Source organism: Zea mays, chromosome 10 (assembly GCF_902167145.1).
Source record: "Zea mays cultivar B73 chromosome 10, Zm-B73-REFERENCE-NAM-5.0, whole genome shotgun sequence".
NCBI lineage: Eukaryota > Viridiplantae > Streptophyta > Magnoliopsida > Poales > Poaceae > Zea > Zea mays.
Genome location: NC_050105.1, coordinates 39,735,237 through 39,760,965, shown reverse-complemented (window position 1 = coordinate 39,760,965; position 25,729 = coordinate 39,735,237). Strand labels below are relative to the sequence as shown.

At 45.0% G+C, this 25,729-nt stretch overlaps 1 pseudogene across 1 annotated transcript; it reads left to right on the top strand.

The window, feature by feature from the left end:
• Nucleotides 1–23,809: 23,809 nt before the first annotated feature.
• LOC103642384 (40S ribosomal protein S4-like) lies at nucleotides 23,810–25,029 on the top strand (annotated as a pseudogene). The gene is made up of 4 exons (XR_560733.3): nucleotides 23,810–23,822; nucleotides 23,976–24,089; nucleotides 24,172–24,247; nucleotides 24,545–25,029. The product of XR_560733.3 is annotated as a 40S ribosomal protein S4-like (transcript).
• Nucleotides 25,030–25,729: the final 700 nt, after the last annotated feature.

The following is a 25,729-nucleotide window of genomic DNA, read 5'->3' as shown; positions in this document are numbered from 1 at the left end:
AAACTACTCCAGCCGCAGCCCTGATTTTTTTTGAGCATGCATCCTTATCCCTACGCCGCCCTCCCTCCAAATATCCTCTCCACCGCGCTGGAATTTTTCCTGAAGTCGTTCCTGATCGGCCTCCATCTCCAGTTCGCCTCTCTCCCAGAGCTCCCTCACGCCGCGCGCCCCCTGCTTTTCCTTGGCCAGAGCTTCCTCCTCTCCCTGCCATGGTCGCGTCCTCCCTCCACTCCGGCCCTGAGCTCCTCTTGGTGAATCCCTCTGCTACCCCTTTTTTCACTGGTGGTGTCCGCCTCAAGCTCGTCTTCTTCGTGCTTGCCCCTACTCAATCGCGCCCTGCCTGCTCGCCAGGGCCGCCGCACCCAGCCACCAGCGCCGGCCCTAGTTTGGTTTCTCTGATGGCGCTCGGCGTCACCTCGGTCTCCCACACGCACCCCTTCGATCTCTTCGTCATGCTGACATCGATTCGTCCCACCGTGATGTTAGTAGCCGTGGAGGCACCTGCTCTGGCTCCACTTATATGGTTCACCGCTGTGGGCGCTACTTTGTCGTGTCGACGCCAGGTTCCCCTGCGTCGATCACCCTCCATGCTCAGCGCCCAGGATTCCTCCTCGACGTTCTTCCCTGCTCCAACTGCGTCCGCTCAGCCGCCGTGCACCCCCTGCTTCATCCTCGCCGTGGACATGTACAACTCCTGTCCTCTCCCATGCCACGTGCTGGTAGCGTTCAGGCAGCTGCGTGCGCAGGAGCTCTGGTTGTGCTCCCTACTGCCGTTTGCCATGGCCGTGGTGTCCCTCTCCCTCGCCGTGGAAGCTCCCGTGCGAGCTTTTCTACTGGCAGGTTGTTCTGACCGTGGTCTGCTGCTCCCTCGGCCAAGGCGTGGACAGCTGCGTCTCATCTCATGGAGCCTCCATGGCCTCACCAGGACACCAGTCGTGCTCCTCCTCATCGCCAGCGCCCTGTGCGCGCTCGCTGGCCATACTTGTCTTCCTCGCCGATCGTGGCTTTCTGGTGCTCGCTTCCTCCAAGCTCGGCCATGCTGTCGGCTGCTCGTGCGTCTTTCCCCTCATCGGCGCCTCCCCAGCTTGTCGTCGGTCTTCACCTCGTGTGCGCGCCATTGTCTGCAGCTAGCGCTGACCTTCGCCTTGACTGCTCGCTTGGACTTTGTCCCTACCCGAGCTCGCCAGCACGCAAGCCGCCACTTGCCCTCTGCTCGCCAGTACCTACTCCCACACATGGATCCTCGCCATCGCTGTTTGCCGCTGCCCCGTAGTTCCGTGTGCCTTCGTCCCACTACAGGAAAAGCCTAAAAGTTCGTGGGCCGGTATATTTTCGTCGGCCGGCCCACGAAAATAAGGAAGTTATTTTGGTCGGCCTAGTGGCCGACGAATATAAAACGTATTTTCGTGGGCCCATTAATATTTTCGTCGGCAGGACCACGAAAATATGTTTTATTATTTTCGTCGGCCACTAGGCCGACAAAAATAACTTTATTTTCGTGGGCCGAGGCCAAACCGACGAAAATACGTCGTTGACCGACCAGTATTTTCGTCGGCCTCACTGAGGCCGACGAAAATAAAGCCCTACATCGTCGGACCCAGCCTTCTCTCGCTCGTTTCAAACCGTTCTTTCACCACGCCGCGCCGCCGCACGCCAACACCATAGAGCTCCCGCGCCCCTCGCCGCCGTGCAGAGCTCCCACGACGCCGCCGCGCCCGGCTCCCACGACGCCCGGCCCCCACGACGCCGCCGCGCCGCCCAGCCCCTCGCAGAGCTCCCGCGCCCGGCCCCACGACGCCGACGCACCGCCGGCCCCTCGCAGAGCTCCTGCGCCCGGCCCCACGACGCCGCCCGCAGAGCTCCCGCGCCCCCACGACGCCGTGTTGCACGCCTGCACGCCGCCCCGGCAGCCGCGCCCCTCGCCCCTGCACGCCTGCTGAGCCCCACGCCCACCCCGCCGAGCCCCACGTCACCGCGCCCCTCGCCCCTGCACGCATGTCGAGCCCCACGCTCGCCCGCGAAGAAGAGAGCCCGCCGTCCGCGAAGGGAGCCCGCCGTTCGGAAAAAAAACGAAGGACTTGTCAGGTGGCTGTGTGGGACGAGTTCTGGGTGAGTTTACTTTCGTATATAAGCAATTCATTGAATTATTGCTTCTCCAAATCTTACTTTAACTTAACTTCTACATTGATATGTAGGGGAGGTTCCAATTGCCGGATGACATCGAGGAGGATCAGGCTCAGTGGACACGTGTGAAGAGGCACTTTCGGAAGTGCGCTGATAAGATAATCAAGGATGCCATGTACAATGCTCGCATCGCGGCCGTCAACTACTACTACAAGAAGATAAAGGGGCAGAAAATGAGCAAAGCATTAGGGGCCAATGAGATCTACCTCACAGAGGAGCAGTACCTGGAGAGCGTTGTGGATTGGCTGGCGAAGGACATGGAAGCCTGGAGGTGGTTGGCTAAGAGATGGGCGTCGCCTGAGTGGATTGCAGAGTCCAACAAGCACCGTGCCAACCGTGGCACTGAAGGACCGGGGCACAGGTACGGCGCCGATGGACACCTTGGTACCGCACGCCGCATGGTAAGTATATAAATCAAACTTGTATGTTACATCTATGAAAATTATATGGTTTAACTCTTCTTTTTCATGCAGGAAGCTGAAAGTGGAGTTGCTCCAAGTTTTATGGAGGTTTACGTCCGTGGTCACCGTGGCCCTGATCCGGCGAACCCTGATGTGCTATGCAGCGAGGCGGCAAGGGAGAAAATGGTAAACAAGTTTGTATTTACGAATTAAATTGCATGTTTTGTGTCTAACTCCAACTTTCTTTGCAGAATGCATATGGGGAGGAAATGACTCAACGCCATGGGCCTGACTTCGACTGGATGCATTCAGACTTAGATGCCTCGGCGTTGTACCACAGTGGTGGGGGTAGAAAGCATGGCAGGTGAGGTGTTTGTGTTTGATTCGACGATTTCATTAACAAGAATGTGTCCACTTAATGGCTCAACTATGTGTATCATGCAGGTTTGCCTTTGGCACCGGCGTTGTGGAATATAACAGGACAATAGGTCAAGGGAAGGCATCGTCTTCGGGAGGGAGTTCTCGCTCCTCCAGGTCTGCTCGAGAGGCTCAGCTGGAGGAGGAGACTCGGGCAGCACAGGAGCAGGCTCGAGCAGCACAGGAGCAGGCTCGAGCAGCGCAGGAGCAGGTTGGACAGCTGACGCAATATATGGCTTCTTATTTTCAGGTAATCCGTCTATCTCATCACGTGTCGTCATTGAATTCAAAGTATAATGTTGTGATTCTAACGTTGCATCCATTTGCAGGAAATGACTACTCGACTCGGCCCTGAAATGAACTTGCCCGCTTTTCGCCCTCCCCAGGTAACACTATCTGAACACTTCAATTCCATAGCAACTCTTTCTTTATTATCAAAACTGGCTCGCAGGCACAAGGATGGGGACAGTGGTCAGGACAAGCTCCAGCGTTGCAGCCACAGTGGACCGGTGTTGGGTGGACGCAGGCACCTCCAGGCACTTGGACGCCTCCACCCAAAGGATCGCATCCAGTCCCGGGATGGGTGCCACCGGTCTCCCAGCCACCGGCGGGCTCTCAGCCATTTCAAGCGTGGATGGCACCGCCACCGACGGGGTGGGTGCCACCACCTCTGGGGTGGCCACCACAACAGTACCCGTGGATGCATGCACAACCTCCTCCTCACCATGGATCACAGGGGACGTTCCATGTTTAGTTTAATGCAAATATTGACCAAACACAGCAATGTATATGTATAGTGATAGCAAAATACAGCCTTATTTGAATGATTGATGAATTGCAGGGTTCAGCGTCACATGCTCATGGATCGGAGGGTGGTGTCAACGTCCAAGACTTCCTCGTCTATGGTGCTGGAGGGAGTGGCCACCTTCCTGGTGGCGGAGGAGGGAGTGGCCAAAACTCCCACAGCCCGCCGGAGTGATCAGTGAGGAGTGAGTAGTGAGTAGTGAGTAGCTTATGGACTTATGGACAGAGACTTATGGACTAGAGTTTTGTGAATTGTGTATTTGAATGGACAATAGACTTTTGGACTCTAGACTTATTTGAATGGACTATGGACTATTTATGTATATGTGAATGTGTTTTGTGAATTATGTATTAAGCTTGTGAATCTGTATATGTGAATTGTGATATTGTGTATATTGTTGTGAATTATTAATAGGTGCAGAAAAATCTGTTTTGGGGGGAACCATCAATTTTCGTCGGCCTCGGTGGTGGCCGACGAAAATATGTTCCCAGGCTATTTTCGTCGGCCACCACGAGGCCGACGAAAATAGCCTGGCACTTATTTTCGTCGGCCATCACCGGGCCGACGAAAATAGTCAGCCGACCATTGATTTTCGTCGGCCTTGGGAAAGCCGACGAAAATAGGTTATTTTCGTCGGTACCCACGAAAATAGGTGCCTATTTTCGTCGAACTTATTTTCGGCGGCTATTTTCGTCGGCCTGCCGACGAAAATACTCTATTTTCGTCGGTTTAGGCTTATTTTCGTGGGTTTTTGGCCCACGAAAATTTAGGTGTTTCCTGTAGTGTCCCAACTTGTCGCCATTGACCTTGCCTAATCTTGGTCGTCGTCGATCTTGTCTCTACCATCGACTTCGCTTTACATCTGCGCTCCCGCTGTCGCGGAGACCCTGCTAGCCCTGCACGTCGTGTCGTGCCATAATCACCTCCTGTCGCGAGCTCGAGCCCCATTGTCATCGCTTCACCGTGCTCGCTGGTCATACGCCCTTGCAGCTCCCTGCTTGGTAAAATAAATGAACCGGTGATCATCCTCGACCTAGCGAGATTCAAGTTCTATTTGGTGTGGTAAGTCGATTCACTATTTATGCTAGCGGTTCAATGATCGGATTAATTAACTATATTAACACATCGGTTCTTTTATCGGTAGCATATGTGTTGTGATTGTATTAGATACTTGCTATAATGTCTCGTTTATGCGGTGTGCGTGTGGGCATAATTATGAAATAGGCGTATTATAACTAGGTGGAAAAGCAAACCAGAGCGACCCTTACCGTGTGTATAATGCATTGCCTTAGTTACTTGTAATGCTATAGTCGTATTTTGCAATTATTAAGCATATATATTGTTAGGTGTCTGATAACGGCGAGTCTTAATATTGTTAGTCTTTATTATTATGCTTTGGTTAGGAAGAGCATAGGACGTGTGAATAAACGTATTATTTCGTAATGTTTGAATTAGCCTGAATAGGTTGGAGAAGTGTAATTAGTATGCTTAGTGATATATCGATACCTAGTGTTTTATTTGCGAATGTTTCAATGTCATGAAATTAGGAGATTAATTTATTATCGTATGTCTTTGTTTAGCCTTATGTTATTCATCTTTATAAACATTCATGTGCATCTTGCATATAAAATAGGTACGCTAGATGATTATGCGATATGAAGGGCATGGACAGACTGGACCACAAGATGATATTGACGGACCAACCTCAAGATGGATGATCTGACCCAGTGCCAGGATGGGAGATACTCGCCAAGCGAGTATCATCTAACAACACTAACCTAGTGTATCCCAGGCAAGCCCCGGTGCATGCAACCCCTTCCTTGTGTTTTTAAATTATTTTTACACACTTTAAGTCTAGTGAATGTGCATTAGGTTTATAGGAGTTGCTTGAAAACCCTTTGATGCATTGGCTACCTTGAAATCCATCCGTTTTATAGATACTTCTGGTGAAGTATCAAAATATGATTTACAAAAAAATGCTTAGCCCTCCTTATAAGCAGATAGAGTTTGTCCTTTGCACTTATGACTAGCTCAGGTTTATCCTGAGGAAGGATGACTTCTACCTGCAAGAATATTTTCATTGGGAGCATGGTGGGATCTTACTGCAAAGTTCCCTATAATGCTCTTTTCATCCTTAGGAACACAAAACAATCCTAAGGGTGGAAGTACTTAACTCGAGACTTGGGCTAGGAACAGGTGATGCTCCACCCAAGTTAATTAAGGATTGGATGTGTATGTAGGCCTGTATGATCAAGGACTATCTTAACTGGCCACATGCCCTGGATATGGGAATGGGTAAGCTTGAACCCGGCTATTCCATACGTGAAAAGACAACCACGCACTGGGCGTGGGAGTAGCGTGTACCCTCCTGGCTGGAGGCTGGATGGAGGAGTACTGTGCTCCTGGGTAGCGCGGACCGGTTCACGTTGTGGAGGATCTGTGGGAACGGTTGACATATGCAAGGGTTAAGTGCTACATATGTCGTGTGGTTAGAGATCTTCAGCTGAGTAAAATGATTCGGATCGCCGTTATATCCCCGGACAGTGGAGACTTGGTCACTGACCTGCAACCTAAGTCAGGATGTAAACATTATGAGTAAAAATGATGTTGTATTGATGAGATGATGAAATTAAGACTAGGTGCAACCAGAGTCTATTAATATTTAATCTGGCATTAAAATATTGAAAGTAAGGACTCACTTTAGTAAGCTATTTCTGCAAAAGTATCTAAGTTGATTCTTGCTAATAGTCTCTCCTTGATTCCTAAATCTAGCATATCCTTGAGAGTCTTTTTCCTTAGTCGGGTAAGACTTGCGAAAGTACACTTCGTACTTATGGCTTTGTCCCATGTTGTTTTAGGTGAAGAGCCTACGGAGCTTTGCTACTTTTGTGCAAAGGTGCTTCCCAAGCAGGAGGAAGAACCGAAAATAGAAGTGTGTTGATGTGGATGGTGCTAAGTGTCGGTGGGCTCGGCCTTCTTATAAGTCTAAGTACCTCTTCTATACTTCTTATTGAGGATGGTCACTTAAGCTAGCATATATTTCAAACATACAAGTAATTTATAACATTTCAAAGTTTATTTCTTTGAATCACTTTGTAATCACTCCGATAAACATAATGTAAATTTGATGTAACTTGTAACCTTTTGATATAAAGAAATTCCACTGTAAAATGTTGGTGTGTGATTTGTGTTTACTTAATCTTGCGGTTCTGGTTGTAAGTGGTTGATCCGGGGTCCTTGGGACACTCGGATGGATCCTGTTAAGTTATTTGGTGCACATGCCTAGCCGTCTAAGGTCTTTGAGACAAGGACAGGTGCATGTGGGCCCAATAACTTGGGAGGTTCTGCCACACGCGCAGTCCAGATATTTAGTAAAATAGAAAAATTAATTTAGAAATTGATTTTAAGTGTAAAAATAATTGCTAGAACTTGTTTAATTCCTAGAAAATTCATTTTAACTCCTTTTAGTCCATTCCAGTTCCTATAATTTTGTATTAATATTGTCTATCACTTGGTAACACTGTTTCAACATGAAACTCATAGTAGAATTGATCCCTCAATTAATTTTGTACCAAACACTTAAGAACTTCGGAAAATCATATCTTGAGATCTGTAACTCCGAATTTGGTGATTCTTGTTCCTACGATCGCGTTACGATGCATAGATTATTAATATGTATTCATGTTTGGTGTGATGTTAATTTCTCCCTTGTACCATGTTTGTTTGTATTGTGGCGAGTAGACGAGCAAGCCACAGAGGATCCGGGTGTTCAGCAGGTAGAAGTTGCTGAGTTGGAGCTCATTGAAAGCAAGTTGTGCCCTTGACCACTTTTATTTACCCTATAATGTTCTATATAATCATTTTATCATGCATAGGCTTAATTTTGATGGGACCCAATCGGTCACCCTAGTCTTTTTATCTTTGCACCTTGTTTACCCCCGAATTTTTAGGTAGTCTTTGCTATTGCTATATATGGTTTGGGGTGTTGAGACAAATATTACACATGATCATTCTTTATTACTATTCTAATTTTGTTCATGATAAGGCAACTATGTTAATTGGAACATCGAGCTTAACTTGAGAAACACGTGCCACCACAAGGGTGGAATGGGACGCCCTTGGCTGACTAACTAGGAAAGCTAGTGGAGAACTACCTTATATAAAAGGGGCAAGGGCAGTAGGGGAATAGGCGTGTAGGGAGGTTCTCGGGTTGATTTTGCTGCGATGGCGGTTAGACCGGGGATTCCTGCATTGCTCTTCCTAGAAACTGTAGCGAGTTTTCTGAAGCTAGTGGAACTTTGTAATGGCCTCACAGTGGATCCCTAGCCATTCACCTTGGTAGTGTCTAAGGGTCTAGCTAACCCTGTCTAGATGGGATACACGACTTGTGGGTACAAGGTACAACCTCTGCAGAGTGTAAAACTAGTATACTAGCCGTGCTCGCGGTCATGAGCAGCTCAAGGCTCTTGCATGATTAATTTATGGAATTAAATTCAATGTGTCATTTACATTGCATTGGGATTTATTATTAATTTTGATCTACTATTACTCTGGTTTGGTATCTATTTACATTTAGTAACTGCTAATAAAACTTGACCAACTTATTAAAAACAATGCTCAGCTTTAACCCTTATTTATTGGTCAGCCTTACACTTCACATGAACTCCCACCTTTGGTGAGTTCATGCACATTATTTCCCACAACTTGTTGAGCTATGATCTTTTGCGAGCTCACCCTTGCGATATATAACCTCCCCACAGGAGAAGAACAGGTGGTCCAGGAAGAGCCGTATAATGAGGAGTACGAGTTAATCCAGGTGGCGTCTCCTAGTCAGCTTTGTGGCGCCAAGAAATAATACTTAGTTCTCTTTATTATTATCATTTATTTTTGTAAGACTTCCGCTATGTAATAATGACATTTATGATATTTGTGACATTTATCTCTATACACTTTGTCATTATATGTGATGTTCATCTTTGGCGCACATATGAGACCCACCCGGCTTTATCCCTTAAATACGGGTGTGACATAGACCCTAACGAACAAAAAACATACAATTAATAATGATAAGAATTACCACAAAAAAATTCATTATAAACAAAAATTACCAAATACAAAGACAAAATATACAAACCTCCAGGTTGTTGTAGGCCAGGCTATCTGCAAGTTGGTCCTTCGTCATTACAGACAGACCAAGCTCAAGCTTCAGGTATCCCATGTTGTCCATCATTTCACGGCAAACATTAATCTCATTAATGTTTGGTAGACAGTAAAGGAAGTCATCTTCGTCGCTCCCTCCATAAACCAAGGATCCCCGCGGGTATTTCAGATCCCTTGCATAATGTAGCACTTCAGCAACTTGTTCTTCGGATAGTTGTTTCCCCGAAGCATGACGAACAATATGTTTTGAATCAACTTGGGAAGGTGCTTCGGGAGTAGGCAATGTTGGCTTTTCATGAAGACTTTCCTTCGCTAGTTCTACTGGCTTAGCCCTCAAAGTTTCAGCCTCAGTGTGAGTGGGAGAAGCGCTTGCAGTGAGCACTCTTGAGTCTTCAACATTGCCTTTCGGAGGTTCAATAGAAGCAGGAGTCGGAATATTTATTGACTTCAAAACAGAATCCAAAACGCTGGCCATCCTCCTTTTCTTAGGAGTCATTGTTGTGGTTGCAGTAGTTGTTAGCTTCGGCAACTCAGTTGTGGTTGGGGGACTCAGCAATCTTAAATGCTCTTCTGCCTTTGAGCTCTTTATCTCAGACTCTTCTACTGGACTAGCACTAGCTTCGACTGTCATATTAGGAATCGTCTCTGAAGCCAAGGGGGTAGCTTCGGTCTGTTCAGCAATCTGTATCCTTTTGTATCGGGAATTGCAGCTGACCTTCTTATAGAATGTGGCCTCGGTCTGTGAGTTAAAACTTTAACCTTCTTTAGCTTAGGCGCGGTGGAAAAGGATGAGGCTACCATTTTCCTTTTCAACCCTTGTTTTCGGGCAGGAAAGCAGTAATCAGGATAAAAAATCCAATCACATCAAAAACTCTATTCAACATCCTCTTCACGCAAGCACCGAAGGCAGTGGTCATAGCTTCATCCTCTGCCTTCGTGTAAGCCGCCAGTAGATCGTCACTGGTAGCTTCGACAGCCTCAAGCCAGTCATCATTCGGCTCATCAAACTGATTTCTAAAACGGTAGGTATATCTCAGGTAAACCAAACCACCTTCGCTAGAACCGGCACCAGCCTCGTTCGACATTTCCCAACCATTAACGAGCAGCCATACCTTGTAAGCAATATGCTCCTGTACCAAATCCCTGGTACCGATGTAAGTGCACACAGTATTGAAAGTCATTAAACACGCTTGCACTTCGTTCCCACTTGCAATTAATGGCCTTCTAATGCCGAGGCGTGACCGTATGGGACGCTAGATAATACCCTTCACATCTTCCTTTTCACTCAGATTATTCTTGACGTAGAACCATTGTTTCATCCAAGAACCCGACCACTTCTTTCAGAATGCGGTGCACAAAGTTGTAGCACCTGAAGTTGTTGTGCTACTGTTCCTTCCCAGTTGCTTTTGTCTGGTAGGATAACTCATGAATGTTGCAGAAACACTTGGCATCTGGCTCCAGCCCTTGGCTCCTCATGGCCCAAATAAAAACCCCCACTTTAATTAAAGCTTCGGGGGTAAGCTGATGAAGGTATATCTCAAATGTCTTGAACAATTCAACCAACATCTTGTGCAAGGTAAAACGAAGCCCAGCCTTCATAAAACTCTTAAAAACCACTACTTTGTTTACTTCAGGAAAGAGGAACGGTAGTCTCCCCCCCAGCCCTCACAAGGGATATATCATGGAAGTATTGTCCCTTCATCGCTTTAATCTATCCTTGCTTAACAGTGGATTTTCCAAAAACAACATGACTCAGCCTCCATGGCCGATCTTCGGTATCATCATTATCACTCTCCACATCGAAACCCCTAGATAGCCCAGCCAACATTTCATCAGTGATTTTTTTGACGTTCGTCCATTCCATAGCTTCATAAAAACCAGCAAGTGCGGGGTCTACAACCTTCTTATCTTCGGCCATTTCGATGATGATCACAGCAAAAGCCAAAGCTCAAAAAATAGTTGCGCTCACAAAAGACGAAAGCGAAAATGGCAATCACAGCACAAAAAACTAGATAGCATGAAAAATATTCATAGCGCAAGCCTCTGTATATATAGACAAACCACCACTGAATGGTGGGTCCCATGATTTAGAACGATTCACTATTCTAGCGAACGGAAGGTGTTTTTTGGACCTTGGGCTAAAGGCCTTCGTTCATGTCGCGGTCTGAATTTGTTACGAAGAAACAAACTAATACTGCGAGGGGCTACTGTTAGGGGCCTTCCTCTTCCGAAGGTCCTCAAAAACACGGCTAACCATTTGCTTCTAGCATAATGTTGATTATTACAGGAGCTTCGTCACAAACAAACGTACATGATGGGAGTTTTCTCCAACGTCGAAGGTCTTCAAGACGAAGATATAGCCCGAAAATGACAACAATGAACGCCGAAGCTATAGCCGAAGAGTAATAGCTTTGGCTTAAAGTGGTGTCGAAGATCAAGCATGATGTTGAGCCGAAGAGAAAAAGACTAGCTAGTCCCTAATGATTTATGTTATAGTTATGAACAAATGTTAAGGTCATAAATGTATTTTTAGCTGAGCTGCATCCCGTACCTATAAATAGGCGAACAGTACCCCCATACTGTTCACGCTGGATTGTAATCGCTCTCGCATTAAGACCTTCGAACTAGCCGAAGGTATCAATGTAATACAAATCTTATTAATATTCATATGTTTATCATGAAATAAATATATGAATCAATATATGAATGGTTAATGTTTATCATCTCTATGAATGGTTATTCTTGCAAATGATGAAGGTGCGTCCTTCATGACCTTCGTCTGAAGATCATTATATCCAAAAGGAGATAATGCTTCAAAGGACAAAGGTCCCTAATCTTTAACAATTGTTTGCCTTGTTCTTGATTCACAGCATTTGAGAACAAGAGACCAACAGTGGTTTCCTTTTCTAATGCAACTGCACGCACGTCAACAACTGAGGAAAAAAAGGAAATCATGTTGGAGCATGGCGGCCTAGCAGACGGATGCAATGGGCTAGCGGCCGAGCTCGTCGGCCAGGGACCGCGCTGGGGCTCACCAGAGCGAGGCCAGCCTTGGTACTGGGGCTCGGCCAGCATTAGGGAGGGCACTCGCCAGAGCCGGCTGGCTGGACGCGCTACGCACCAAGGGAGGCTTGGTCGGGGCTGGCCGCATCGTAGGCGGGCTGCCGCCCATCGCGCTGGGGCTTCGCCTGGGGAGGGGCTGGGCGTGCTAGAAACCGCAACTAGGGGGTGCGCTAGGAGCCGCAGCCAGGGGGTGTGCCACCATGCAGGCTGGCCACAGTGCAGGCTGGTTGCCGTGCCAGGGGAGCTCAGGGGAGTGGTTGGGCCACTCAGCACCGGGCCTCGACCACGGGAACACAAAGAGGGGCATGGGAGAGAGGGAGAAGAAGGGGATTCCTCACCTGCACACGACGAATGACAGACCAAGCTCACAAGGAAGACGGTGGTGTTTGGACGGATGATCCTCTGGTGATGTCACATCACACGAAAAGAAAGGCACATGGGCTCAGGGCAGACGACGTGTGCTGGTACGATTTGTGGAAGAATAGAGAGGGAGGGGGCTCACGATGGTGGGTTGTATATATATAAAGGGAAGAATGCATGAGAGGCGGTGGCGCGCACGATGCATGCGGCGTTGCACGACGAGGCGAGGAAAAACGAGGTGATTGTGACTAGTTGAGTCGATGCGCGCGCGTGAAACAGACAACAATTTAGGAAAAGCAGAATTGACCCATGGGCATGAGGTGTTAGTGTGACACAGCGAGGGCAGGGAGGAGGTTGCACTTACGAATGTTGCATGACAAGACGACGCGAGATGAGATTGATGGAGGGGTAGACGGAGGGTAGACAGGGATAGCAGATGCAAGCGACATGTCGTTTGCGAGGAGAAGCAGTTCGGTGATCTCGCGAAAAAGGACACAAGATCTAGAACAGGCTCGACGAGAGGAAGAAATATTTATATATTATCGAGTTTCCAAAGTTTTATAGTTTTTTGCAAATATTAAATTTTAGGTATTTAAATAATATTAGAAAAATTGAAATTCATATTTACTACTCGAAGAAATGTTTCGAAGATTCCAAAAACTCTTGGAAATATCCTTGAGATATTTTACCCTGTTACGAGAACATTTTGCACTCATAAACACTATGCGACGACATGAATACAGCAATCGAAGTTTCTCTAGGATTTTATTTTACTACACTAAAAACTTATATATATAATAAAATAAATCTCCATTATTTAGAGAAAATAAAAGAAAAACAAGGAAAAGAGAGGGTAACACCTGAATTTAGTGGATATTAGAAAAGAAATTTTATACCACCAAATTTAGGGTGTTACATGTGGCCTGTGAGCGACTGGAGTCGACAGTCCATGAAGGTCCACTTAGGTTTGTTCACCGGAATCTGACCTGTGAACGGTGGAGCGCTCCCCCTAAGGTTCCAGACATAGAACCACTGACCACTTCAAACGAAGGACGGAAGGGGGATCGAGAGGTAGGACATGCGCAAGCCTCGAAGCTGGATATTGAACGAGCCAACAAAAGATTGATTGCCTCGGCTAGGTTTCGCCCACGGACTGAACAGGTGCACCCACAGCTTCCAATGGGCTCCATGCCGAGGTAGGCCTCACATAGCATGATGAAGCACGATATGTGGAGGACGGTGTTTGGATGGAGATTCTGCAGCTCCAGCCCATAGTAGAAGAGCAACCCCGCACGAAGGGATGTAAGGGAAGCCTGAAGTCACGCTTGGCTTGTAAAAGGAGGCCAGCATCACGACCTCCCCATCGCGAGGTACCAGAGCACCACGTCCCTCCTCTAGACGCTAGCCAGAAACCGACTCAAGGGGGAGAACCCCTTTCCTCTCTAGGTCCTCAAGACGCCTTCAAGTGGTGGTGCGTAGGGTAAAAGCGACCATGGAGGCAGAAAGGAGGGGTGCGGAAAAGGAGCTAACGTGAAAAATGCTAAGGGCTCTTTGAGAGACGGGGACAATAGCAGATTAGTCGAGAAAGAACAGTAAGCAAAATCGACTCCAAGTGCTTATTTATATGGAGGAATAGGAACGCGAAACGACACCTAAAGGGTGGGCCCCAACGAACAACGTCGAGGATCCACCACATCGATATTCCCCCTTGCCTTGGGCACTTCAAGGAGACGGCATGTTTACTGGGGCTCGCACCGCTCCGGACAGTACGCTGGAGAAAAGGTGTCCGCAATGATCAGAGCGGTTAACCACACCGTCACACCTTCCGCACGTGATAAGGTGAACATGACATTTCACGTCCCATTGAGCCGCCCACGCGCGGGCAAAGCCATGATGGTTCTATTTTTTCCCGTGCCGCCATCGCTGTCTCGTGCCGGGTAAGAACCAAAATTCACTTTATCTCAAATTCAATCCACCCCCATTTAGAGCAAGGGGTGGGTCGAGCAAGCTCCCAGCGAGTCGCAAGTCAGATGATAGGCCCATAGGTCGTTTGCTCGATCCCACATCCAAGATCATACATCACATTCTCTTGCGATAACCCAGCCGATGAGGTGGCCACGGGGCCCCTCTAGTCAATTAGACTGATGGAGGGCCAATACAGGATATAATAAGGACTAAATGAGATGCCCCCAGCGGGTCGAGCCCCCAGTGGGACCGCTCACCGAAACCAGGCCCTATAAAATGACGATCGAACCTCACTTGGATAACCCATTCGTAGCTCGACGGCCCCTTCCCTCGCGCTGACTATGTCGAGGAGGACGACCCTCTCCCCAAAAGGGCCCAAAAGCCTTTCCGGCAGAGATGTATGCAAAACAAAGGATCGACAGGTGTCAATGACCAACTCGGAGGTCAGATCAGAAAAGATCAACAAGAGGCAAGTCCTAATCTTCGCCTAGGAAAAAGTAACCCCTAAGCAATCCTTGTAGATCACTCGGGGGCTTGGGGTTACATCATACTGATGCGCTTGCGCGCATTCAGGCCACGCTCCGGCAGGCATCACCTCTGGACAACTCCATATGGGTCCGTCCCTAGAGACTACCCCCGCTCTAGTGACCAACCCAAAAGGCCGAGTCAAGAGCCACAACATCAAATAGGGGTACATCTGACACAGCCAAGAGGTTGGAAGAGATTGGCAAAAATCAGGCCTATGGCTTCACTGGTGTTGGGGGCCTTCGTCTTCCGAAGGTCCTCAAAAACATGACTAACATATTTTCTAGTATAATATACTGTCACAGGAGGCTTCGGCTTTGAGATGAAGGTGTACATAGTATGAAAGGCGCGACCTGGAAGAAGGATGGAGCAGTTCTGAAGCAGTGGATGGAGAAGCTTCGGCTTAGCACAAAGACGACGATGGAGAATGAAACCGACCTAAAAGGGAAAAGACTGTTTAGTCCTCGACAACTTACCTTTTAGCTAATGGTAAATGTCAGGAACATGAATGTAATTTTACCCAGGTTGCGTCCTATGCCTATAAATAGATGAACAGTAACATCATACTGTTCACGCTGACTTGTAACCGCTTGCACGTCACTCTCGGACTCTTACCTTCTGTCAAGCCGAAGGTACAAATGTAATTTGATATCATTGATCTTTGTTCATGATTATATAATGATAATATGAATAATTTGATGACTTGATATAATTATTCATGTTGTTTCTATGTTTAATATGTCCCTATTTTATATTCTTACATATTGAAATGATGAAGGCATGTCCTTCATGACCTTCGTCTAAAGATCATTATATCCTAAGGGAAATAATGTTTCGAAGGACGAAGGTCTTTAACCATTAACATTTGTGTTGCCTTGTTCTTAATTCATAGCATTTGAGAACAAGTGACCAACATTGGTGCCCACCTCTGGTGAACTCATTTGACCACCTTCGGCAAGCTGTTACCTTCGTCATGCCACCGAAGAAGTCATCAGGGCCAAGGGCTGCATTGCAGCCACTGGACGTCAATCAAGAAACATTACGCGAAGCTAGGAGCCAAAAAAAAGGAAGGCTACTAGTCCGATAACTCAGGAGGAGGAGTTGGACCAAGAAATCAGGGACCTCGAAGCCATTCATCAGCAGGTCCAGAAGAAGAAAGAAAAGATGCTTCGTCTCGCCGATCTTCAAAGGAAGATTGATGAGGCCGCTGAAGAAATGCGTCATCTCACCCAAGATGACCAAGACCGAAGGCCTCAGCACAGAGAGCTTCGTCAAGACAATTCGTACAACGATGATGAATGGTTTGATGATTTCCATCATGGCAATTTTGCTTTTGATGATGCTTCTCCTCTAGCAGCAGAATTGCAGGCTACCCCATGGCCCCCGTCATATAAGCCACCCCAGCTTCATATCTATGATGGGCACTCAGACCCGAAGCAGTTCCTAATGAGCTACGAGGCAACTATATCTTAATATAGGGGCAACACTGCAGTCATGGCAAAATCCTTCGTCATGGCAGTCAAAAGTGTCGCACAAACTTGGTACTTATCTCTCCAGCCAGGAACAATTACATCATGGAAGAAGCTTAAGGATATGATAATCACCAGCTTCCAAGGATTTCAGACGAAGCCAGTCACTGCTCTGGCTTTGTTCCAGTGCACGCAAGACCACGAGGAGTACCTTCAGATGTATGTCCGAAGGTTCTTGCATCTGAGAGCATAAGCGCCTACAGTGCCCAATGAAATTGTCATTGAGGCCATGATTAAAGGGCTTCGGCCAGGACCTACGGCTCAGTATTTTGCCAGGAAACCCCCACAAACCCTAGAGAAGCTTCTTCAGAAGATGGATCAATACATCTGGGCTGATAATGATTTCTGCCAGAGACGGGAAGAAGCATACAGGTTTTCTGAGATGACCAGTGGCTTCGAAGGAAGAATCCACCCTAGGCACGTCAGATCGATCCATAATTCCAACCTAAGTGATGACAGAGGAAGCCAGCCTCAAAGGCCACAACACAGCTCCCAATCCTCAGGGCAACAACAAAGCTCTTTCAGGCCACCAGTCCTAAGGTGCAGAAGCGGCAGGGGCTTCGGAGGAAGATACGGGGATCAACCCAGAAGGCTATATTGCTTATTCTGCGGTGAAGACAAGGGCCACACCACAAGAACATGCCAAGTCACAATTCAGAAGCAAAAGGTGATTGCCGAAGCTGAGGCGCGGCAGAATCAGCCGAAGCAGGTCCTACATACTGCTTCATGCTACTCTCCCTATGTACCAGAATACGTAGGTAATCAACAACCTGCGGCTTCTGTCGCTTCGGCAAGTCACTCTCAAGCTTCTTGGGCCCAGCTCCCATTACCACCACCATTACCACCTACTCAGACCCGAAGCCAGCAGCTAGAAGGGCACCAACACGCACAGCAGCAGCATGATTTTCGGGAGGAGTCCGAAGCTCGCACAGTCAACGACATTGTACCTGAATCCAAGCATATCTACTAAAAGAATATCCTACCCTTGATGTATCTTTTTCTTTTTTTGTCATCTTATTTTTCTTGTGTGAAAAACAAGTCACGAAGGACTTAATTTTGGTCTCATGTAATAATTGTGCCTGTATCATTAAGTAAAATGCTTCTTCCTAACAGACTTTCGAAGTTACAAAAGTCGTTCCTAAGGGAGCGTAGAGTAAGTTTTGAAGCTACAAAAGTCATTCCTAAGGGAGCACAGAGTAAGTTCCGAAGCTCAAAAGTCGTTCCTAAGGGAATGCAGAGCCAACATACCACCGAAATAGAAGGTGAAGAAGCTCCAAAGTCATTCCTAAGGGGATGCAGAGCTTAAATACCACCAAAATAGAAGGTGAAGAAGCTCCAAAGTCGTTCCTAAGGGGATGCAGAGCTTAAATACCACCGAAATATAAGGTGAAGAAGCTCCAAAGTCGTTCCTAAGGGGATGCAGAGCTTAAAGACTCCAAAGACGTCACTAAGGGGATGCAGAGTCTTGTGTGTTCTAGTGTGGGTGTGTGTGTGTGTGTGTGTGTTCGGCATCATCATCATATTGCATCATATCATCGCATCATTCCGCATAACATTACATCATACATCATATTGCATCAACAACAAAAAGATTGGATACGAAGCAGATCTTCGGCAATGCTTTGTTGAATGAAAATGTGTTGAGGCACAAAGCAAACCTTTGGCAAACATAATTTCATCACAACAGATTCGACATAAAAAGGGGCTTCTTTCTTTACGAAGCATGAAAAGAAGGGAAAGTGTTTTTTCGCCGAAGGCTCAAAAACGGTATGTGCGTAAATTTCATGCATCGTAAAGAAATATATTACAATAATTTACATGAGTGATTAATTGTTCCATACACCAAATTATACATAGTATCATTACAATAAAAGTATAATCTTCCTTAAGTATTTTCTCGGCGGCTTTGTTCAGCAGCCTGTCGACGACTTCGTCGACGATGGTGTTAGCAACGCTCATTATATCCAGTGCTTCTTTCATGACCGGATCGGCTAGGGGGTTGTATGGCTCGAGCAGTGGTGACAGTTCAGCTATAATAGGCAAACTATTAGATCGAAGCCATAAAATAAACACCGAAGCTAAAATTCAAGAATAATACCTATACGCCTTGCGCGCTCGCACTACTAGAAATATGCTTATTTAAGACACACATTTTAAGACAGATATCAGTGTATTTTATAGAAACGTCTTTTATCATATGGTGATGAGTAAGGTAAGACGGTTTGTTGGTGATCCGTCTTAAATAAAAGAGGTGTTTTGAGACAGTTACATCTTAAGAAATGTCCTATATTAATTTAAGACGGATTGTTATTGAAAATCGTCTCAAATAAATATACCTTTTGAGTCATTAAGATTGCAAGAATTGTCTTAGATTTTGGTCAGTATATTAGACACTTTTGTATATGAAACTATCTCAAATAAAGATATTATTAGAGTCGTCTAGACTATAAGAACTGTCTTAGATTTTAGTGAGTATCTAGACACTTCTAAATATGAAACGTTTTCGTATGATATTTCTAATAAGATGTATTGTGAAAAAACATAGTAAATAGTGAATTTGGCTTAGTTTGGTGATAAATATGATATAAAATGTAAAACGTATCTCTACAACTTGATATATATAGTAAAATGGACCCACACGCGACCCGATCATTAATGTGTCACACAACAGACCTAAATCATCATTTTGTTTTTTTCCTGTCATTTACGTACCAAGGAAATTTGGGTTAATTGTCGGATATTGTGAGTGAGATGTACCATTTTCTGTAAGTGTGTCTACTTTTTGTTCTTTATATAACAATTTTTTTAATAGATGCATGAGAAAAATAGACTAAATACAGAGGCATACACTACAACGCATGTAGTTACGTATTGCCCCCGTGCTCTGTGTTGTTTGCTTCTCCGCGGCCTACACCGTCGATGTGCGGCGCAAGCGCTGCTACCTTCTCTTGGACCCCTCCGTGCACACAATGCTTTGCCGCCCTGCCCTAGGTGCGAAATCCCTGCCCCGAATCGTAGGGCAATTTTGGCAGGCCAATTCCTCGCGGGGAATTCGTTGTTTTCCCTGTGCTGGCGGTCCATGCGAGAATCTCCCCTGGGTATGGCTCCGGTATGTTTGGAAGGCAGGTTCGTGGGGATATTGGCCCGATGTCAGCCCATTTTCCACGTGGAAACACGCCCGGTGTGTGGACGTCGGGCGACTATCCCGGCTCGTTCTTCCTCTCGTCTTGCACAGATGGCGGCGCTGCATGCGATCTCCATCGCCGCGGCCCCTCCACCGATCGCCTTCCGCGGGACATCATCACCACCAACCTCCGCTGGGGTAAGTTCACCTCTTTCCACTGGACATCATCACCACCAACCTTGTGTTGCTGCTGGTGACACCCACCCTTCGCTCGACCGCTCCCTTCCCCACCTGCGTGCTACTGCTGACACCTTCTGCCCACAAATCTGCGCGGGGGCACTGCTTGATGTTTTATCTATCCACCTTGCTACTTCTGGTGCTGCTCCTAGCCGCTTGCACTGCGTGTGGACCAAGGACACGGACGACCGGGTGTGGACCGATGACGCCCTGCCGGACAACCTCGCCTTGGCGGCCTCCGCCTCCAGCTAGGATCCCCCTTCTGTCACCATCCTGCTCCACGGCGTCACCAAATTCGGATCAGATCTACTTCGTCCTTCTCTTTTGACTTTACTTTCTTCCAGATCCCTACACCATACGTTTCTTCTATTAACAGAAGATGAGTGTGAAACCTAGCAAGAGTGTTATTATAGGATATACGATTCAGGCATCTCTTTGTTTGCATTGCTACTGTAGGATTCAATGGGTTGTTTACGTGTCTGCAGATTTGGGACGACAACTGATTGGAAAGGAAACTATATTATTTCTTAACTTGTTTTTTATTGTTTCATTCTATACAAATTAGTGAAGAGCTGCTGCTAGGATCATGCTCCTTAGGTAGGCTTTATTGTGCTAAATTGTTCCCCTTCATGTTACTGTTATATGCAGCTCTATGTATATATTTGCTGGCTTGTAGTCAAATGCATGCTTAAATGTTGTAGCAGGGTAGACCATATAACCTCAGTTGTATGCAACACTCCTGTATAATTCACCATAAATTGCCAATTTCAGTTTCAACACACCCTGTATGCAAAAGTAGGTCAGCTAGTGTATCCATGTCATTTTCAGTTTGCATTCTGTATTCAACATTACCAATTTTAGTTTGTGTATTGTATTCAATTTCTGTTTGTATTATGTATTCATCAGCCACTGAGATGAGTGCCACTTGATGGTAGGGAAGGGAGGGATGTTTAATCTAATATCATCTTTTTTTTATGTTGCTTACAGAGTGCTTGGTGAACGATGGAAGCCCTAGGATGCTGTCTTTGTTTATGTTTCTTACAGAGTGTTTGGTAGATGATGAAAGTTCTAATGTTGTTTCCCTATTTATCTCCCAAAAATGTTGATTGTATGGGCTAATGTCATGATGATTTTCTGAATTTACCGAGTTTATGTACACCGATTAGAACTTTGGCAACATAAAATGATTTGGTCATCAATGGTTAATCAGTTTCGAGATTCCTTTTCGTTAAGATTATCTATGTGATAAAATTTTATCTTGCTATGTTGATTCAGATTTTGTGATTCATATAGCTTATATTTTTTGAGAGTGATGTATGTAGCCTTTTGTTCAACAATCGAGTAGTTATTTCGTTTGAAGTCATATGCTGCTTGGCGTCATTCTAATCCAAGTAGGTGAGGGGTCAACAGTGGCTAACTTCCCTATCACTTTATTCCAAAGAGCAAAAGGGAATCCCACCCTAGCAGCACCCTAGCAGTGATATTTTCCCTGGATTATGGCTGTCCAGGGATCCTACATGGTGTGGATTTTATCTCCGGGTTAATTACCCTTGGTTGCCAAACTAGCCCTTAATTTTTCCACACTTGTGATGATTGCTGTAGATTTAAGCTTAGTAAATTTGTTTTGCTGATCTTGCTCTGTCTGGAAATCCCACGTTACAGTAACCTTTTCATATGGCTAACCAATCATAATAATTCTGCATTTTGAATGCTTAGGACTGCACTTCTAGATATTGGTAAGCACTACTAGAAATATAACAACTTGGTCACTTCCTCCAGTTACAGTGCATGCATCAGACCAGGAGAAGAGTTATGTGTCATTTTGTTGATGGTTTATGCCCATAAATTCTTAGATATATTATTCCATCCTTCCATAAATTTAGCCAGTTGCAAGATTTTAAATAGACTGTCAAACTGTGGAGCAATTGGGGGCACATAAATACTATTGACATCCAATCCAGGCTTTTAGCAGGCCTAACCACAGCTAGAAGAATTTATATAGCAGTTGTTCGCATATTTGTTGTTCATGACCAGGCACAACCTTATTTGTGTCAAATTGCATTCTAGAATTTTACTTTAAATTGCATCCTAGAATTTGCAAGAGTTATTCGTTTAAAAGGTAGTTTTGTCAGTTCACATTACCCTGCACCACTCTGATGAAAATTGTTCTAATTAATTTGTGTTACTCTTCTTTAAGTGATGGCAATTGCTTTGCTCAAGATAGTCACATAGCAGCAGTTGACCATTCAAGTGCTCAGGTGTCTTTCTCTTTGTGGCTTACGGGCTATCATCAGCACAACACCTTATTCATCTCCTATCTTATGTTTTAAACTACATTATGTAAACAGTGCAAAGTAGTGTTTTGCACGGCCATATGCATTGTCTGCTGGTCATAGCCTTAGGCATGTTAGTGACCATCATCATGTCTCAAAGTGTACAAAAATCGAGCATTTGAGCTTACCACTCATCAAGTTTAAGTGTCCCACAGCTGCCTTTTGCTTGCTATAACTTATTCCTAACGCTATTAACTTTGATGTCTTTCAGGCTGTCACGTGATTCAAGAGTATTAATGATATACAAAAGTTTGCTTTATGGCAAGTCAGGTAACCACAAATTTTGGGCAATGACAGGGATGTGCAGTGGTGGTCTCTTAAAAGAATTTTGTGTTCCAGCGTAGCTATTTCCACTGCAAACTATCAAATCATTACAAACTCATGATCTGTGTTGCAAGCAATGGGTGAAGGGTGACTAATAGGCTTCTTTAATCAGCACTGCAGTATCTTTTGTTGAATTAACTTATACTCACTTCATTTTATTTATATAATACAATCCATTTAGCAAATTTTGTTTGATGTGCAGTGACACGACCTTGACAGTCAAGATGCTCTTTCAGGTTATTTTCTCCTGAAACCACTTCTTCTTTTGCCATCTCCTAATGTTATGGTCCCAGTTACATCTCCATTCATTGCAGGAGATGGTCCCAGTTACCTTACATGGTTCTGTTGGACACAATGAAGCCATCTAGATATGTTATTAAAATCCTGCTAGTCATTATGGCTTTAAACTGTACCATGTATGTTCTATTTTCAGCTAGGCAGAGCATGAACTATCAAAGGATGATGTTACAGACAATTCACATGTGAGAGAACTATGTTCAGTGGTTCTTCAAGGGTAAAGTTTATTGTCTCACCTAATTGTCAGTCGTAGTGATTTTCAGAGCAACATGGTGTCTTTTAGAGGTTTCAGTTTGTCCATTCGAGTAGCTAGCTATGGCCTTTTATCAACAACATGCCAAAACCAGTCTCAGCCTCCTGTTTTGTGATGCCTCTAAACCTGTAACATTGATGACAGTGATTAGTAATGATGCTGACAAATGCTATTTTTTCATTAAGGTACAGCAGGCCAGTAGACACCAGGCAGTAAGGTGATGTATGAGTCATTTGTATCTGCCGCGTTTTACCTGTATACATGAGATACCTACCCTGCCCTGCTCCTTCTCGTGTACATCGAGGAGCTCCACTTTGGCAGTCTGTGCTACTATGCTTCTTCCACTCCTGAAACTGAGCCTGCAGGTGCAGGCAATGCGGTCGCTCGCCGGAGTCCTTATCCAATCGGCGAAGGCACTGAACTCACGAAGCCGTTGGGATCTGCAAGCAAGGTCATGTTCATGCACATCGTGTTGGATGAAGTTAGTACAACCTGTAAGATACGGAATCTGTGTAAGCAAGAGCATTCATACCTTGATAGCTTCCTTCTCTCTCTCTCTCTCTCTCTCTCTCTCTCTCTCTCTCTCTATATATATATATATATATATATATATATATATATATATATATATATATATATATATATATATATATATATATATATATATATATAACATTGTTGGCAACAGGAGCTGATCTCTTTATTACACGATGACTATGCACCTAACTACTTACCACTTGGCACCTGCTTGTCTAGGCCGGGTTTACCACCTTAGCTAGAGCTGCTGGCTGCTGCTCTGCTCCTGCGTGCCCTGCCCGGTTGCCATCGTGGCATGTTGATTGCTGGTGAGTTGGCACTGCTGCTGCCTGCGTCCGTCCATCAAATAATGTGCATGAACTGGAACAAGCAACTTGTGCACGAAAGAGCATTACTGGAACAAGCAGCTTGTGCATGAACGAGTAATACTGTAGATGATTGGACATGTATGTCTGTTTTAGATTTTTCATATTTGATGTTATATATTCAGCTCATACCATACATGAATTTGCAATGCCATGTACTTGTTGATGGCAAGGTCAGGACTGATAAGATCTACCCTGCTGGGTTCATGGGTATGCCTATATCCCTATTAATGCATAAAGATATCTATACACCTATTTTGGTTGCTGATTTGTGGTGTTATTTTTTTGGCAGATGTCATTTTCATCCCTAAGACAAACGAGAACTACAGGTTGCTTCCGTCTTCACCCAATCAGGGATGAGGATGCCAAGGTTAGCTCAATTCTCTTACACATCATCTCTCATTGTTCTAGTTGAGCATGATGATCTTGGTAACTGTGTGAGGTTGCTGTTTTTCATTAGTAGATCTGTGTACCTTATCCTTGCTATACTGTCCATATATGCTATGTGCATGAAAGTCTTGCATTGAAAATGTCATGTGCTACAATCGTTAGGACTATTAATAGATGTTGCTCTGTCTATCTATACAGTTACATCGCTGGAAATTCCCATGCCCTTTCATAGTACGCCTATGAAATGCTCACTGCTTTTCTATTGGTTTGTGTGCAATTCAAGCTCTGCAAGGTGAGGTCTGTTCAATTTGGCTAGAAAGGTATCCCCTACCTGAACACCTACGACGGCCACACCATCCGCTACTCGACCCGCTCATCAAGGCCAACGACACCATCAAGATCGATCTAGAGACCAACAAGATCATGGACTTCTTCAAGTTTGACGTCGGCAACGTGGTCATGGTGACCGGCGGGAGGAACATCGAGCGTGTAGGAGTGATCAAGAACTGGGAGAAGCACAAGGGCAGCTTCGAGGTCATCGATGTGCTGCTTGGAGCTTTTTGCATGCTATGTCTAGTTTTCTCCTATTTGTTGTACAGGAAAACATAGAATGGAATTCAAATTTGGTGGTCGCAAAAGTGTGGAGACTTGAATTCATATAAAGTTAGGCTTAACATTAGTGCAAACAGTTGTATTTTAGTTTAGATTTAGAGTACACTTATGTATGCCTTGTTTGACAATGCTTATTTATGATATATTGAATGGTACTTATTTATATTATATTAATTATAATGTTGTTCAATATATGTGTATGTATATTTCTCTTTCAAATTATTATAACGTGATGTCTGAAAAAATGATTATAAATTGAAGAATGTACTGTCGTGTAAGTCATTTCGTTTAAATCTTAATAAGACGGTCACCAAAATGTCTAATACCAGTCTCCTAAATAAGACGGTTTCTAAAACGTCCATTATTAGTCACCTAAATAAGATGGTTTTTCTATTGTAATCGTCTATTATTGTAGGATATTCGAGACAGTTTGATAAATACTTTATGACTTATAATGTTTGTATTCTCTACGGTTCTTTAGAAGCAGTGTCTTAAACAAAAACCTAATTCAAGACGGTTTATCGGACAAAATGACTTAAACAAATACCTTTTTCAGACAGTTATAAACTAAAAATTGTCTTATATAATATCTTTTAAGACGGTTTTTAAACATCTTAAATGTGGGACATCTTTTACGACTCCATCAAATTTGGACACTTCATAAGCGTCTTAAGAACTGAAAATTAACCGTCTCATATAACATGTTTTGTAGTAGTGTCGGCAGCCTCTTTGGCTCGCCTAGCTTCTTCTTGGGCATCGTGGGTTTCTTTTTCATTCTTCTTTATGATTTCGTTGCCCAATTCTCGGCCACCATTCACCCAAACATCGGAATAAAACTTTCCACCCAC